Source organism: Oncorhynchus mykiss, chromosome 10 (genome assembly GCF_013265735.2).
Source record: "Oncorhynchus mykiss isolate Arlee chromosome 10, USDA_OmykA_1.1, whole genome shotgun sequence".
NCBI classification, from domain to species: Eukaryota; Metazoa; Chordata; class Actinopteri; order Salmoniformes; family Salmonidae; genus Oncorhynchus; species Oncorhynchus mykiss.
Genome location: NC_048574.1, coordinates 78,714,173 through 78,732,066, shown reverse-complemented (window position 1 = coordinate 78,732,066; position 17,894 = coordinate 78,714,173). Strand labels below are relative to the sequence as shown.

General features: G+C 44.1%; 1 protein-coding gene, 1 long non-coding RNA gene and 1 other non-coding gene across 3 annotated transcripts in view; 1 reads left to right on the top strand and 2 right to left on the bottom strand.

The window, feature by feature from the left end:
• The window catches only part of LOC110497244 (C-type lectin domain family 4 member E), a 54,515-nt gene that overhangs the window by 18,852 nt on the left and 17,769 nt on the right, over nucleotides 1–17,894 (top strand). The window lies entirely within an intron of this gene.
• Nucleotides 1,907–5,068, bottom strand: LOC110497250. Its single transcript, XR_005034239.1, has 3 exons — nucleotides 5,033–5,068; nucleotides 4,773–4,876; nucleotides 1,907–2,237 (listed from the first exon to the last, which is right to left on the bottom strand). It is a non-coding gene; the product is annotated as an uncharacterized LOC110497250 (transcript).
• LOC110534505 lies at nucleotides 5,065–8,009 on the bottom strand. The gene is made up of 3 exons (XR_005034240.1): nucleotides 7,935–8,009; nucleotides 5,296–5,460; nucleotides 5,065–5,178 (listed from the first exon to the last, which is right to left on the bottom strand). It is a non-coding gene; the product is annotated as an uncharacterized LOC110534505 (long non-coding RNA).

Sequence of the window (17,894 nt, the reverse complement as noted above, 5' to 3'; positions counted from 1 at the left end):
CGTTTTGGCCAACTTGAACGATGCACTGTGCAACCACATGATGCGCTGGATTTGTGAGAAATTACAGAAATATCTACATATAGGTCAAATCCACAACTTGTTTAAATGTGTTAATTATATTATCATCTACAACTGTTTGTTGTACATTAACATTTTCCCTAAAACTGGGTAATTAACTGTGAGTACATGCATTTACATGCTACATTTTGTATTATCATTTTGTTGTAATTCATTGATTGCCTATAGATTATTAGCAGCCTTTTGGATCAGTCACAAAACTGTATCAGTTTCAGCTTTGTCCAATTCCCTCTAAACAGTCTATTCATGTTAGGGATAGGCCTCCCGCTTGCGGGACAACTTCCGATTAAACTGGAGGGCGTGTAATTCAAATAAATTCTAAGAGTTAATATAGATTTTAAACATTTAGGTACATATAAGTGTCTTATGTTAGCTGAAAGCTTAATTAATGTGGTCAGTGTGAAAACGATGATTGATATCAGACCAGAAATATTGTTAGTAAGACTAGCTAAGCATTGGCACCAAGTGTAGAGTTTGCACATGTTTTTTCAGATTAGGGGATAAGAGTCCGAAAGCAAAGCTAAAACATTTACATATTACCTTAATGTTTTCTTCTTTCTGTTAACCTAAGTTTAAATGTTAATGTGTTATAGTCTCTATGGCCACTGCACAGAACACAACACAGAACACAGCATCCTCACAATGTTGAATTTATAGAAGCAATACCATGTCATAGTTTAGAAACAAACTAACTGTCTCCTAATGGTAATATCTACTGTATGATTACCTTTCTAACTGTCTCCTAATGGTAATATCTACTGTATGATTACCTTTCTAACTGTCTCCTAATGGTAATATCTACTGTATGATTACCTTTCTAACTGTCGCCTAACGGTAATATCTACTGTATGATTGATTACCTTTCTAACTTACTCCTAATGGTAATATCTACTGTATGATTACCTTTCTAACTGACTCCTAATGGTAATATCTACTGTATGATTGATTACCTTTCTAACTGACTCCTAATGGTAATATCTACTGTATGACTACCTTTCTAACTGACTCCTAATGGTAATATCTACTGAATGATAACCTTTCTAACTGACTCCTAATGGTAATATCTACTGAATGATAACCTTTCTAGCTGACTCCTAATGGTAATACCTACTGTATGATTACCTTTCTAGCTGACTCCTAATGGTAATACCTACTGTATGATTCTAACTTCAGTGACTAGTAGTTGAGTAGTTGCTCTGATGTGGATCTCCACCAGATTCCTCTCTGATCTCTGTCTGTTGTCCACTACGGTTGATATCATTTTCCAAGTATCCAATCACCTTCAATCAGGAAGTTATACATTACAGGATATTCTAAACACAGTGATGTAACATGATAGCTGTCTGCATCTTTATCAGAAAAGGGGAACTTCAAAGGTGTGTCTGTGTGTGTGTTTGCCTGCGTGCAGCATGTATCCTCTCAGTACTCTTCTGCCTTCTGTCTGTGTCCAACTGCAAGTCACATTGTTTTAACAATCCAATCACATTCAATCAGGAAGCTGGTAAACCTGATAGGTTCCTTTCTTACTTAATCTGAGCCTTAGTTCATCTTCTTACTGAAGTGATTCATGCTAATAATTGATTATGAAAAAAGAAGAAGCCTATGTCAAATCACATAACATGTTTAGATTTAAACAATGAATACAATCATTTTACAGATGACAGTATGTCTACACACTGTTTAACTAGAGAGAGATGCATTAGCACTGTAGCAATGCTATATAATGAGCTACTGTATAACTCTTCACAAATCCAGTTATGTTGAGAGGTAAATGCTATGTCAGAATATTTATATACAGGTTCAGAATACCCAATATTTCCATCAGCACAGTCCTAGTTACATCTTGATACACCACCATTATCAGGTTGTTTTGCCCCTCAGTGCAGTACCTACAGTGTGTTGGTGTGTCTTAGAGAGAGAGAGAATGAAGTTGTGTGCACTGTAAGGTGCTGTCTGTGTGCGCGTCCTCCCACCAGCCTCCTCTGTTGTCATGGTGATGTTAAACCACTTTCTCACAAATCCAGTAACGATTGAGTAAACATGACTGGTCATTCCATGCCTTTACAGGAAGCCAACTTTCTGTGTTCAGTTCAACACAGTCCTCCTCCCCATATTTTGGGTTGTCACGACCATTATCAGGCTGCTGTGAGTACCAGTAACTACAGGGTAAACAAGACAGAGAAAATAAAATAATAAAAATTGTATTTTGTCACATGCGCGAAATACAACAGGTGTACGTACACTTTACCATGAAATGCTTAGTTATGGGTCCTTCCCCAAAAATGCAGAGTTAAGCAGTAAAAAATATATTAATTAAACATTTACTATATAAAAAAAATGAAAATATTACCACAAAATAAAAAGTGACTTGGCAATCAGGATAGGTAATACACAGAGTAGCACAGTGAGTGTGAATAATGTGAAAGAGTGTAAAATACTGTGAAAGTGTGTGTGGACGTGTTAAATGCTATTTCTATGGAGTTTAGGGTTAAGGTTAGAATTAGTGTTAGGATTAGAATTACATTAAGGGTTAGGATCTATGGTTAGTTATAGGGTTATGGTTAGGTTTAGGGTTAGTTTTAAGGTTATTGTTAGGTTTAGTTTTAGTTTTAGAGTTATGGTTAGGTTTAGGGTTAGTTTTAAGGTTATGGTTAGGGTTAGGTTTAGAGTTAGTTTTAGGGTTATGGTAAGGAGCTAGAGTTAGATTTAGGAGCTAGGCTTAGTTTTAGGGTCATGGTTAGGGTTAGGGTAAGGAGCTAGGGTTAGGTTTAGGAGCTAGACTTAGTTTTAGGGTTATGGTTGGGCTAGGTTTAGAGTAAGAGTACGGGTTAGGGTTAGGGGTTAGGGAAAATAAGATTTTGAATGGGACTGAATTGTCGCGTCAATATACGTGTGTTGTGTGTACATGTATATGTGTGTTTGAGAATCAGTGTAAGTATGTGTGAGTGTGTGGGTAGAGTCTAGTGAGTGTGTGGATAGAGTCTAGTGAGTGTGTGGGTAGAGTCTAGTGAGTGTGTGGGTAGAGTCTAGTGAGTGTGTGGGTAGAGTCTAGTGAGTGTGTGGATAGAGTCTAGTGAGTGTGTGGGTAGAGTCTAGTGAGTGTGTGGGTAGAGTCTAGTGAGTGTGTGGGTAGAGTCTAGTGAGTGTGTGGGTAGAGTCTAGTGAGTGTGTGGGTAGAGTCTAGTGAGTGTGTGGGTAGAGTCTAGTGAGTGTGTGGTAGAGTCTAGTGAGTGTGGGTAGAGTCTAGTGAGTGTGTGGATAGAGTCTAGTGAGTGTGTGGGTAGAGTCTAGTGAGTGTGTGGGTAGAGTCTAGTGAGTGTGTGGATAGAGTCTAGTGAGTGTGTGGGTAGAGTCTAGTGAGTGTGTGGTAGAGTCTAGTGAGTGTGTGGTAGAGTCTAGTGAGTGTGTGGGTAGAGTCTAGTGAGTGTGTGGTAGAGTCTAGTGAGTGTGTGGGTAGAGTCTAGGGAGTGTGTGGATAGAGTCTAGTGAGTGTGTAGTAGAGTCTAGTGAGTGTGTGGTAGAGTCTAGTGAGTGTGTGGTAGAGTCTAGTGAGTGTGTGGTAGAGTCTAGTGAGTGTGTGGGTAGAGTCTAGGGAGTGTGTGGATAGAGTCTAGTGAGTGTGTGGATAGAGTCTAGTGAGTGTGTGGTAGAGTCTAGTGAGTGTGTGGTAGAGTCTAGTGAGTGTGTGGTAGAGTCTAGTGAGTGTGTGGTAGAGTCTAGTGAGTGTGTGGGTAGAGTCTAGGGAGTGTGTGGATAGAGTCTAGTGAGTGTGTGGGTAGAGTCTAGTGAGTGTGTGGTAGAGTCTAGTGAGTGTGTGGTAGAGTCTAGTGAGTGTGTGGGTAGAGTCTAGTGAGTGTGTGGTAGAGTCTAGTGAGTGTGTGGGTAGAGTCTAGGGAGTGTGTGGATAGAGTCTAGTGAGTGTGTAGTAGAGTCTAGTGAGTGTGTGGATAGAGTCTAGTGAGTGTGTGGATAGAGTCTAGTGAGTGTGTGGTAGAGTCTAGTGAGTGTGTGGTAGAGTCTAGTGAGTGTGTGGTAGAGTCTAGTGAGTGTGTGGTAGAGTCTAGTGAGTGTGTGGTAGAGTCTAGTGAGTGTGTGGTAGAGTCTAGTGAGTGTGTGGGTAGAGTCTAGGAAGTGTGTGGATAGAGTCTAGTGAGTGTGTAGTAGAGTCTAGTGAGTGTGTGGATAGAGTCTAGTGAGTGTGTGGATAGAGTCTAGTGAGTGTGTGGTAGAGTCTAGTGAGTGTGTGGATAGAGTCTAGTGAGTGTGTGGTAGAGTCTAGTGAGTGTGCATAGAGTCAGTGTAAAAAAAATATTTAAAAAAGGGGTCAATGTAAATACAGAAATGTTTTTTCAGCTTTCAATGGAGCACATACTTTTTTGAACTAAGATCCAACATTTTATTTGTATTTTTAAATGAAATTTTAAGATATATCTTTAGTGCCTTTGGAATGACATCTATGAACATGATTTGAAGCAACATGTAATCTGCTAAAGGTCTCTATCACACCTGGATGGTCAAATCTCACCTTGTAGTCATTGGATTATGAACAACACGGATAATCAGTCCTACTCATTACACTGAGGTCAGTGTTATTATAGAGCATTAGTCTCTTATCTTGGGGTGGTCAGTGATATTAGAGCAGTAGTCTGTCACCTTGGGATGATCAGTGTTATTATAGAGCAGTAGTCTCTTACCTTGGGGTGGTCAGTGGGGTGCCATCCACCCATTTCCAGGTCCCCTCAGTAACAGAGTCAGTCAGACCAATCCAGGCTCTCTTATTGAAGCTTAAGAGAAACTCCTGTTGTTGAGAAATATACTGAAATTGTCAACTACTATAGGCTACATGTGTTAAATACTGAAAGATACATTACTGACCAAGGCATGTTTGATTCACTCACTCACTCACTCACTCACTCGCACTCTCACTCACTCGCACACTCACTCACTCACTCACCTGTTCCAAATCACTGTTTATGATAACCAGGTCTGCTCCTCTCTTCAGACAATCCTGTCTGCTCTCCTTCCAGGTTTTAGTCTCAGTAGACAGGAAGTACCAACTGGATCCCAACTTAATCTGCCAGCCTTCAGGACAGGTTTGTTCTACAACACAAAAACATATATTTCCATCTTGTTATTCTGCACCTATTATTGTAGAATACGAACACTGCATATTAGATACTGTATGTGATGTTATGATCATTTATCAGGTAAACTCACTCAGATTTGAGAACTTTGTCATGACATCATCTCTTTCCTTCTGTAGCTTGTCTCTCTCTTTAGTCAGGATGTTGTAACTGGTCTGTAGCTGGTCTCTCTCTTTAGTCAGGGTGTTGTAACTGGTCTGTAGCAGGTCTTTCTCTACAGTCACATTGCCTCTGTTATCTGGAAAGCATTGATACATTTCCAGTATGTCACAAAAGTGAGTACACCCCTCACATTTTTGTAAATATTTTAGTATATATTTTCATGTGACAACACTGAAGAAATGACACTTTGCTACAATGTAAAGTAGTGAGTGTACAGCTTGTACAACAGTGTAAATTTGCTGTCCCCTCAAAATAACTCAACAAACAGCCATTAATGTCTAAACCGCCTGCAACAAAAGTGAGTACACCCCTAAGTGAAAATAGTCCGGCTGCTATTCTTGAGCAAGCTCTGCACTGGTGATGCCCTGATCCCGCAGCTGAATCAAATTTAGGAGACGGTCCCAGCGCTTGCTGGACTTAATTGGGTGTCCTGAAGCCTTCTTCACAACAGTTGAACCTCTCTTCTTGAAGTTATTGGTGATCCGATAAATGGTTGATTTAGGTGCAATCTTACTGGCAGCAATATCCTTGCCTGTGAAGCCCTTTTTGTGCAAATCAATGACGACGGCACATGTTTCCTTGCAGGTAACCATAGTTGGCAGAGGAAGAACAATGATTCCAAGCACCACCCTCCTTTTGAAGCTTCCAGTCTGTTATTTGAACTCAATCAGCATGACAGAGTGACATGCTGACATGATGTCAGCTGGTCCGTTTGTGGCAGGGATGAAATGCAGCGGAAATGTTTTTGGGGGATTCAGTTCATTTGCATGGCAAAGAGGGACTTTACAATTCATCATACCCCATAATGACAAATCAAAAACAGTTTTTAGAAGATTTTGAAACTTTATTAAAAATAAAAAACAGAAATATTCCATTTACATAAGTATTCAGACCGTTTACTGGTTACTTTGTTGAAGCACCTTTGGCAGCGTTGAGACTTATTGGGTATGATGCTACAAGCTTGGCACACCTGTATTTGGGGAGTTCTCCCATTTTTCTCTGTAGATCCTCTCAAACTCTGTCAGGTTGGATGGGGAGCATCACTGCACAGCTATTTTCAAGTCTCTCCAGAGGTGTTCGATCGGGTTCAAGTCTGGGCTTTGGCTGGGCCACTGAAGGACATTCTGAGACTTGTCCCGAAGCCATTCCTGCGTTGTCTGTCATGTGACTTTTACTGAGGAGTTGCTTTTGTCTCGCCACTCCACCATAAAGGCCTGATTGGTGAGTGCTGCCGAGATGGTTGTCCTTCTGGAAGGTTCTCCCATCTCCACAGAGGAAATCTGGAGCTCTGTCAGAGTGACCATCGGGTTCTTGGTCACCTCCCTGACCAAGGCCCTTCTCCCCGGATTGCTCAGTTTGGCCAGGCGTCCAGGTCTAGGAAAAGTCTTGGTGTTTCCAAACTCCTTCCATTTAGGAATGATGGAGGCCACTGTGTTCTTGGGGACCTTCAATGCTGCAGAAATGTCTTTGTACCCTTCCGCAGATCTGTGCCTCTACACAATCCTGTCTCAGAGCTCTATGGACAATCCCTTTGACCTCGTGGCTTGGTTTTTGCCCTGACATGCACTGTCTACTGTGGGTGTCACGACTCCTGCCGAAGTTGGCTCCCCTGCCTGTTCGGGCGGTGCTCGGCGGTCGTCGTCACTGATCCCTTTTTCCTTTTTCTGTTTGTTTTGTCTTAATAGTTGCACCTGTGTCTAATTGTGTTTTCCTGATGTGCTTCCTTATTTAAGCCTTATTTAAGCCTAGTCTACCCGCCATTGTTTTGTGCGGGATTATTTTTGTGTTATGTGTGATGTTGGGTGTGTTAGTGCTCCGGACCGTATACCCTGTGTTTTGGGTTGATCAGTGTTTTTCGCGCCCTGTGTTTAGGCCATTGCATTTTGGTGCCAAATTAAAGTGCACTTCTTCCCTTGAAACTCTCTGCTCTCTGCGCCTGATTCTTACCTCACACACTCCGTCCCGCGTGACAGTGGGACCTTATATTGACAGGTGTATGCCTTTCCAAATCATGTCCAATCAATTGAATTTACCACAAGTGGACTCCAATCAAGTTGTAGAAACATCTCAATGATGATCAATGGAAACAGGTTCCACCTGAGCTCAATTTCGAGTCTCATAGCAAAGATCTGAATACTGATGTAAACAAGGTATATATGTTTATATATATATATATATATATATATATATATATACAGTATACAGATTTGGAAAAAAAATACTAGCCTGTGTTCCCTTTGTCATTATGCGGTATAGTGTGTAGATTGATTCAATATTTTCTTCTCCTCATCAATTTTAGAAAAAGGCTGTAAAGTAACAACATGTGGAAAAAGTGTAGGTGTCTGAATACTTCCAGAATGCACTGTAGACATGGTTTGTGTCCTCAAGTAGAGCTGATGCAGTTCTTTTGTTTTTGTTGTCACATTATTGGCAGTGCTTGACTTTGACTGAAATAGGTTTCAGTACGCAGTCCCAAATGGCACCCTATTCCCTACATAGTGCACTGTCAAAAGTAGAGTGCTAATAGGGAGTCATTTGGGCCTCACTCACAGAAAGCCAGTCTCAGGGAGATGTTGAGAATGACTTGTAGAACACACAGCACTCCTAAACACCCAGCAGCCAGCCTGTAGAGTCTTAGTCTGCTATCTGCAGAGAAACAGACACAGACACACCATCCTACATTATGATTACAAACAGAACAAACATCAAACCCCCCCCCCCAGCGAACGTTTGCTCAGGAGTGCTGTCATCTCAATTCTGATAAACAGGAAGCAACTTGATGAAGAAAATACCAAAATTACACAATATAGCTAAAGAATGACTTAAAGAGGATATCTGCGATTGCTGCTTACATTTTTGGGACTTTGAAATTTATAATATTTACCTATTCATTCTTTATGAATGTAACTTTTAAATGCCTCATGAGCTTAGTTTAACTATGTAACCCCATCAGGACCCAAAATATAAGCTTGTTCTACCATGGAATTGATAACAAACACTGTGTAATCTCAGATGGGTAAAACTATAATTTTGATCTCATGGATGGTCCGTCCTTGCATACATAATGTAGCTATGAATTACATACAGTACCAGACATACATACTGTAGCTATGACTTACATACAGTACCAGACATACATACTGTAGTTATGTCTATGAATTACATACAGTACAAGTCATACATAGCTCTGTCTATGAATTTGAGAGTGGTTACATTTCTGCAGCGTAATTGTTATTGAGAGTGGTTACGTTTCTTGAGGAAAAAATGGGCAGGTCACCAGGTGCACAGAGACTGTTTCAGGTTACTAGACCCTCAGCTGTTTACCAAAAACAGTGGTGGGGTATCCGCTGTGTTGTTGTTTACATTTTTTATTTTCAATTGATCTTTTTAAATAGTTGTACATAGTTCCAATAACTGAAGTGAAAAATAATATTGAATTGATGCATTTTAGTGTATGAGACCCCAGCAGGTTGTAAACCTCAGGCTCTGTACCAGCTGTACCACACAGAAGACAGAACAATAAAACATGTACAAGTGTTTTTCTATGATATGCTATTAGTTTGTGTCCACGTGCCAGAATACGTGTGTGGTTTCGGTTTGTGCGTTCATACCTGTCTGCATCTGTGTGTGTGTGTGTGTGTGAGAGAGAAAGATAATTCTTTGTACCTGAGAGATGGGTCTCAGTCTTCACGCTCCTCGTTGCTCTGTTCCGGTTTTCTTCATTAACTTCTTTTAATACAATCACCTGTTTGTTGATGTAGTCGGCCATCTTAACTAACCGTACCGAATATCAATGATGACCCCAATCAATTTATTAATCAACTAATTCAGACTGTCTGACCTTTTATTGTGGTATATATGATTTTAACTTTTACTTATAGTATTATCTTACTAATGATTACCTTTCTAACTGACTCCTAATGGTAATATCTACTGTATGATTCTAACTTCAGTGACTAGTAGTTGAGTAGTTGCTCTGATATGCGTCTCTGTTGGTGTCTCTGTTGTCTGTCTGTGGTGCACTGCAGTTGAAAGAATCTTTTAAGTATCCAATCACTTTTAAGCAAGATGTCATATTTCGCAATAACTGTATGTGACATTGTTCGTAAGGATGTGAAATTATGGCTCGCACTCCGTGACTCACATTCAATTAGGAAGCTGGTAGAACTCAGAGGACATTGTTCCTTTATTTATTAATCTGTGCCTTTGTTCTTATTATAAAAGTTATTTATAATAATTGATAATGAAAAAAATGTCATTGGAAGTCATATGACATGTTGCTAATAAAAAGAGGTAGAGGGAGAGAGATGTGTGCACAGTCTACAAGAAATGATACATAATGAACTGTACATTTTAACATTGACAACAGCTATTGAGTGATATATTCCTAATTTGTTTTGTGTGTGTGTGTGTGTGTGCGCATGCCTTTCTCTCCAACTTCTCGTTCGTACAGCCATTCTACCAACATATATGATCATTCTTCAGATACAGTAAAGAGTTCCTTCAACAGCAGTACCTACAAAGAGCCTTTTTCACAGATCCAGTACTGTGGATATGAACACTGATAGTCCCACCCTTCCACGTAGCCTGGTGACCAATAAAGTACCACCACACAGTTCTACACTGCACCACCATTAGGCTCTCCACTCCTCCAATACCTGCAGTAGAAACAACAGAGTTATATTGGCCACTCTCTCAGTATGAATAACACAGTTAGCCTGACCACTCTCTCAGAACCTAGAGTATGAACAACACAGAGTTAGACTGGCCACTCTCTCAGAACCTAGAGTATGAACAAACTGACAGACTGACTCTGTCACTAAACCGGTCCCTTTCTTTAGTCAGGGTAATGTAACGCTCCTCTAACTGGTCTCTCTCGTTTTGCAGCTGGTCACTCTTTCTCTAACTGTTCTCTCTCAGCTCAGTAACTGGTTTCGGTTCATCCGGGACTGGTATCTGTCTGTACACAGGTCAATGATACCTCTACTGGTATCTGTTTGGTCTCTGTCTTGCTCCAGACCAGTGGTGTTGTAACAGGCCTCTAAATGTTTTCTTTCTTCATTAGAACGGGCTAAAGAAAGAGAAGTTCCTGTTATGTGTTCCAAATGACACTATATTCCTTATATGGTGAGCTGATTTTGACCAAAGCCTTAAGTGCCCGTGTTAAAAGTAGTGTACTTTAAAGAGGATAGGATTGTTACGGTGCGTGAATGAGGACCCAAAAGCGAATTAACTTAAACAGAGCTTCTTTAATTACCAAACATAGGTAGGCTCAGATGGACCGGCAGATTCCGACAGGACAGGACAAGGTTACAGCAAACATGACGACAGTCTGGTTCAGGCATGAAACACAACAAACAAGAATCCGACAAGGACAGGAGCAGAAACAGAGAGAGATATAGGGACCTAATCAGAGGGAAAAAGGGAACAGGTGGGAAAAGGGGTGACGAGGTGGTTAGGAGGAGACAAGGCACAGCTGGGGGAAAGAGGGGGAGAAAAGGTAACCTAACAACGACCAGCAGAGGGAGACAGGGTGAAGGGAAAGGACAGAGACAAGACACAACATGACAGTACATGACAGTACCCCCCCACTCACCGAGCGCCTCCTGGCGCACTCGAGGAGGAAACCTGGCGGCAACGGAGGAAATCCTCGATCAGCGCACGGTCCAGCACGTCCCGAGAGGGAACCCAACTCCTCTCCTCAGGACCGTACCCCTCCCAATCTACGAGGTACTGGTGACCACGGCCCCGAGGACGCATGTCCAAAATTCTACGGACCCTGTAGATGGGTGCGCCCTCGACAAGGATGGGGGGGGGGGGGGGGGAAGACGAGCGGGGGCGCGAAGGACGGGCTTGATGCAGGAGACATGGAAGACCGGGTGGACGCGACGAAGGTATCGCGGAAGAAGAAGTCGAACTGCGACAGGATTAATGACCCGAGAAATACGGAACGGACCAATGAACCGCGGGGTCAACTTGCGAGAAGCCGTCTTAAGGGGAAGGTTCTGAGTGGAGAGCCAAACTCTCTGACCGCGACAATATCTAGGACTCTTAGTTCTACGCTTATTAGCAGCCCTCACAGTCTGCGTCCTATAACGGCAAAGTGCAGACCTGACCCTCTTCCAGGTGCGCTCGCAACGTTGGACAAAAGCCTGAGCGGAGGGGACGCTGGACTCGGCGAACTGAGATGAGAACAGCGGAGGCTGGTACCCGAGGCTACTCTGAAAAGGAGATAGCCCGGTCGCAGACGAAGGAAGCGAGTTGTGGGCGTATTCTGCCCAGGGGAGCTGTTCTGACCAAGACGCAGGGTTGCGAAAAGAAAGACTGCGTAAGATGCGACCAATAGTCTGATTGGCCCGTTCTGCTTGACCGTTAGACTGGGGGTGAAAGCCGGAAGAGAGACTGACGGAAGCCCCAATCAAACGGCAAAACTCCCTCCAAAATTGAGACGTGAATTGCGGACCTCTGTCCGAAACGACGTCTGACGGAAGGCCATGAATTCTGAAAACATTCTCGATGATGATTTGTGCCGTCTCTTTAGCAGAAGGAAGCTTAGCAAGGGGAATGAAATGAGCCGCCTTAGAGAACCTATCGACAACCGTAAGAATAACAGTCTTCCCCGCTGACGAAGGCAGTCCGGTGACAAAATCTAAGGCGATGTGAGACCACGGTCGAGAGGGAATAGGAAGCGGCCTGAGACGGCCGGCAGGAGGAGAGTTACCGGACTTAGTCTGCGCGCAGACCGAACAAGCAGCCACGAAACGACGCGTGTCATGGTCCCGGGTGGGCCACCAAAAACGCTGGCGAATGGAAGCAAGCGTACCCCGAACGCCAGGGTGGCCGGCTAACTTGGCAGAGTGAGCCCACTGAAGAACGGCCAGACGAGTAGGAACGGGAACGAAAAGAAGGTTCCTAGGACAAGCGCGCGGCGACGGAGTGTGAGTGAGCGCTTGCTTTACCTGCCTCTCAATTCCCCAGACAGTCAACCCGACAACACGCCCCTCAGGGAGAATCCCCTCGGGGTCAGTGGAGGCTACTGAAGAACTGAAGAGACGAGACAAAGCATCAGGCTTGGTGTTCTTAGAGCCCGGACGATAAGAAATCACGAACTCGAAACGAGCGAAAAACAGCGCCCAACGCGCCTGACGCGCATTAAGTCGTTTGGCAGAACGGATGTACTCAAGGTTCCTATGGTCAGTCCAAACGACAAAAGGAACGGTCGCCCCCTCCAACCACTGTCGCCATTCGCCTAGGGCTAACCGGATGGCGAGCAGTTCGCGGTTACCCACATCATAGTTACGTTCCGACGGCGACAGGCGATGAGAAAAATACGCGCATGGGTGGACCTTGTCGTCAGAGAGGGAGCGCTGAGAAAGAATGGCTCCCACGCCCACCTCTGACGCGTCAACCTCGACAACGAACTGTCTAGAGACGTCAGGTGTAACAAGGATAGGAGCGGATGTAAAACGATTCTTGAGGAGATCAAAAGCTCCCTGGGCGGAAACGGACCACTTAAAGCACGTCTTGACAGAAGTAAGGGCTGTGAGAGGAGCTGCCACCTGACCGAAATTACGGATGAAACGACGATAGAAGTTCGCGAAGCCGAGAAAGCGCTGCAGCTCGACGCGTGACTTAGGGACGGGCCAATCAATGACAGCTTGGACCTTAGCGGGATCCATCTTAATGCCTTCAGCGGAAATAACAGAACCGAGAAATGTGACGGAGGAGGCATGAAAAGTGCACTTCTCAGCCTTCACAAAAAGACAATTCTCTAAAAGGCGCTGGAGGACACGTCGAACGTGCTGAACATGAATCTGGAGTGACGGTGAAAAAATCAGGATATCGTCAAGGTAAACGAAAACAAAGATGTTCAGCATGTCTCTCAGGACATCATTGACTAATGCCTGAAAGACAGCTGGAGCGTTAGCGAGGCCGAAAGGAAGAACCCGGTATTCAAAGTGCCCTAACGGAGTGTTAAACGCCGTCTTCCACTCGTCCCCCTCCCTGATGCGCACGAGATGGTAAGCGTTACGAAGGTCCAACTTAGTGAAAAACCTGGCTCCCTGCAGGATCTCGAAGGCTGAAGACATAAGAGGAAGCGGATAACGATTCTTCACTGTTATGTCATTCAGCCCTCGATAATCTATGCAGGGGCGCAGAGACCCGTCCTTCTTCTTGACAAAAAAAAACCCCGCTCCGGCGGGAGAGGAGGAGGGGACTATGGAACCGGCGTCAAGAGCTACAGACAAATAATCTTCGAGAGCCTTACGTTCGGGAGCCGACAGAGAGTATAGTCTACCCCGGGGGGGGGGTGGTTCCCGGAAGGAGATCAATACTACAATCATACGACCGGTGTGGAGGAAGAGAGGTGGCCCTGGACCGACTGAACACCGTGCGCAGATCGTGATATTCCTCCGGCACCCCTGTCAAATCACCAGGCTCCTCCTGTGAAGAAGAGACAGAGGAAACAGGAGGGATAGCAGACATTAAACATTTCACATGACAAGAGACGTTCCAGGAGAGGATAGAATTACTAGACCAATTAATGGAAGGATTATGACAAACTAGCCAGGGATGGCCCAAAACAACAGGTGTAAAAGGTGAACGAAAAATTAAAAAAGAAATGGTTTCACTATGATTACCAGAAACAGTGAGGGTTAAAGGTAGCGTCTCACGCTGAATCCTGGGGAGAGGACTACCATCCAGGGCGAACAAGGCCGTGGGCTCCTTTAACTGTCTGAGAGGAATGTCATGTTCCCGAGCCCAGGTCTCGTCCATAAAACAGCCCTCCGCCCCAGAGTCTATTAAGGCACTGCAGGAAGCTGACGAACCGGTCCAGCGTAGATGGACCGACAAGGTAGTGCAGGATCTTGAAGGAGAGACAGGAGTAGTAGCGCTCACCAGTAGCCCTCCGCTTACTGATGAGCTCTGGCCTTTTACTGGACATGAAGTGACAAAATGACCAGCGGAACCGCAATAGAGACAGAGGCGGTTGGTGATTCTCCGTTCCCTCTCCTTAGTCGAGATGCGGATACCTCCCAGCTGCATGGGCTCAGCACCCGAGCCGGCAGAGGAAGATGGTAGTGATGCGGAGAGGGGGGCAACGGAGAACGCGAGCTCCTTTCCACGAGCTCGGTGACGAAGATCAACCCGTCGCTCAATGCGAATAGCGAGTTCAATCAAGGAATCCACGCTGGAAGGAACCTCCCGGGAGAGAATCTCATCCTTTACCTCTGCGCGGAGACCCTCCAGAAAACGAGCGAGCAAAGCCGGCTCGTTCCAGCCACTGGAGGCAGCAAGAGTGCGAAACTCAATAGAGTAGTCTGTTATGGATCGATTACCTTGACATAGGGAAGACAGGGCCCTGGAAGCCTCCTCCCCAAAAACAGATCGATCAAAAACCCGTATCATCTCCTCCTTAAAGTCCTGATACTGGTTAGTACACTCAGCCCTTGCCTCCCAGATTGCCGTGCCCCACTCACGAGCCCGTCCAATAAGGAGAGATATGACGTAGGCGACACGATCAGTGCTCCTGGAGAAAGTGTAGGGCTGGAGAGAAAACACAATATCACACTGGGTGAGGAACGAGCGGCATTCAGTGGGCTCCCCAGAGTAACACGGCGGGTTATTGATTCTGGGCTCCGGAGATTCGAAAGCCCTGGAAGTGGCCGGTGGATCGAGGCGGAGATGGTGAACCTGTTCTGTGAGGTTGGAGATTTGGGCGGCCAGGGTCTCAACGGCATGTCGAGCAGCAGACAATTCCTGCTCGTGTCTGCCTAGCATCGCTCCCTGGATCCCGACGGCTGAGTGGAGAGGATCCGAAGTCGCTGGGTCCATTCTTGGTCGGATTCTTCTGTTACGGTGCGTGAATGAGGACCCAAAAGCGACTTAACTTAAACAGAGCTTCTTTAATTACCAAACATAGGTAGGCTCAGATGGACCGGCAGATTCCGACAGGACAGGACAAGGTTACAGCAAACATGACGACAGTCTGGTTCAGGCATGAAACACAACAAACAAGAATCCGACAAGGACAGGAGCAGAAACAGAGAGAGATATAGGGACCTAATCAGAGGGAAAAAGGGAACAGGTGGGAAAAGGGGTGACGAGGTGGTTAGGAGGAGACAAGGCACAGCTGGGGGAAAGAGGGGGAGAAAAGGTAACCTAACAACGACCAGCAGAGGGAGACAGGGTGAAGGGAAAGGACAGAGACAAGACACAACATGACAGTACATGACAAGGATGATATTTGGGACACTGTGGTTGTGTTATTTTCATAATTTCTTTGTGTGTCAGCAATTTTGAAACACTGCTGGTCCCACAAATTATGTAACGTCTGTAAGTCCGAATTGTGATCCTTGCTTTGTGTGAACAGAACTATAGTGTGATAATAAAATACATATCTATCCTATCGGCCAGGGTTAAAGTAATCCACTATACATGGAATAGGGTCCCAAATGACACCCTAGATTTCCAAATGGCACGCTATCCCCTATATTAGTGTACTACGTTTGACCAGTGCACTAATGGAGTGTCATTTGGGACACAGGCTCACACACAGAAAGCCAGTCTCAGGGAGATGTTGAGAGTTACTTGTAGAACACACAGCACTCCTAAACACACAGCAGCTAGCCTGTAGAGACTTAGTCTTCCATCTGCAGAGGAACAGGCACACACACACACACACACACACACACACACACACACACACACACACACACACACACACACACACACACACACACACACACACAGTTACAGAAACACACACACCATCATCCTACATCACTAATGATTATGATTATTCTGAAAGCAAAACATTTCCATTGCGCCATTGGTTTTCTTTCGATTGAGGGTAGGCAGCAACAGTTTGCTCAAGCTTGTGGTCACCTCACATCAGATAAACAGGAAGCTACTGTATGAAGAAATTACCAAAATGACACAATATAGCCAAAGTATGAATTAAAGGGTCTATCTGTGATTGCTATATCACATTTTATTTTCTACTTTTAAATGAATAATATTTCCCCATTGATTCTTGTATGTGGCTTATTCTGTAAATGCCTCATGAGATACGTTTAACTTTCTAACCCCATCAGGACCCAAAATATAAGCTTGTTCTACCATGGAACTGTTAACAAACACTGTGAAGCCTCAGATTGTTGAAACTATCATTTTGAACTCGTGGAGGATCAGTCCTTGCATGCATAGTTCTGTCTCTGCATTTAAGAGTGGCTCCATTTTTCCAGCCCCGGCAGGGTGTACACTGTGCTGTTTAAAAATGTTATTTTCAATTAATCACATGTAAATAGTTCAAATTAGTTTCAATACCTGAAGTAAAACAATTTAATTGATACATTTTAGTGCATGTGACACTAGAAGGTTTTGAACACCATGCTCCACACCAACCCATACCAAACATATCTATATAGAGTACAGGGAACATAATCACTAGGTTGTAGTGCTGTTCCATTTCACTCTGGCCATTGTTGTGGGCCTGCCCTCCCCTCAACAGCCTCAAAAAGGCTATTTCATGTGGGGAGGGGTGGAGCGGCAGACACACGCATCTCGGCCATGCTCCCTCTAATCCACAATATGTTGATTGAGTGGAGGAAGCATGGTCGCTGTGTTGAGATGTGTGGGTTTGCTGTTACATTCTACTCCATTTATATATATATATATATATATACAGTATATCACAAAAGTAGGTACACCCCTCACATTTTTGTAAATATTTGAGTGTATCTTTTAATGTGACAACACTGAATAATTGACACTTTGCTACAATGTAAAGTAGTGAGTGTACAGCTTGTATAACAGCGTAAATTTGCTGTCCCCTCAAAATAACTCCCTTTGACCGGATGTTGTCGACTACTCTATAATAACACTGACCACCCAAAGATAAGAGACTACTGCTCTAATAACACTGACCACCCCAAGGTAAGAGACTACTGCTATATAATAACACTGACCACCCAAAGATAAGAGACTACTGCTCTAATAACACTGACCACCCCAAGGTAAGAGACTACTGCTCTAATAACACTGACCACCCCAAGGTGAGAGACTACTGCTCTATAATAACACTGACCACCCAAAGATAAGAGACTACTGCTCTATAATAACACTGACCACCCCAAGGTAAGAGACTACTGCTATATAATAACACTGACCACCCCAAGGTGAGAGACTACTGCTCTATAATAACACTGACCACCTAAAGATAAGAGACTACTGCTCTAATAACACTGTCCACCCCAAGGTAAGAGACTACTGCTATATAATAACACTGACCACCCAAAGATAAGAGACTACTGCTCTATAATAACACTGTCCACCCCAAGGTAAGAGACTACTGCTATATAATAACACTGACCACCCCAAGATAAGAGACTACTGCTCTAATTACACTGACCACCCCAAGGTAAGAGATTACTGCTATATAATAACACTGACCACCCCAAGGTAAGAGACTACTGCTCTATAATAACACTGACCAACCAAAGGTAA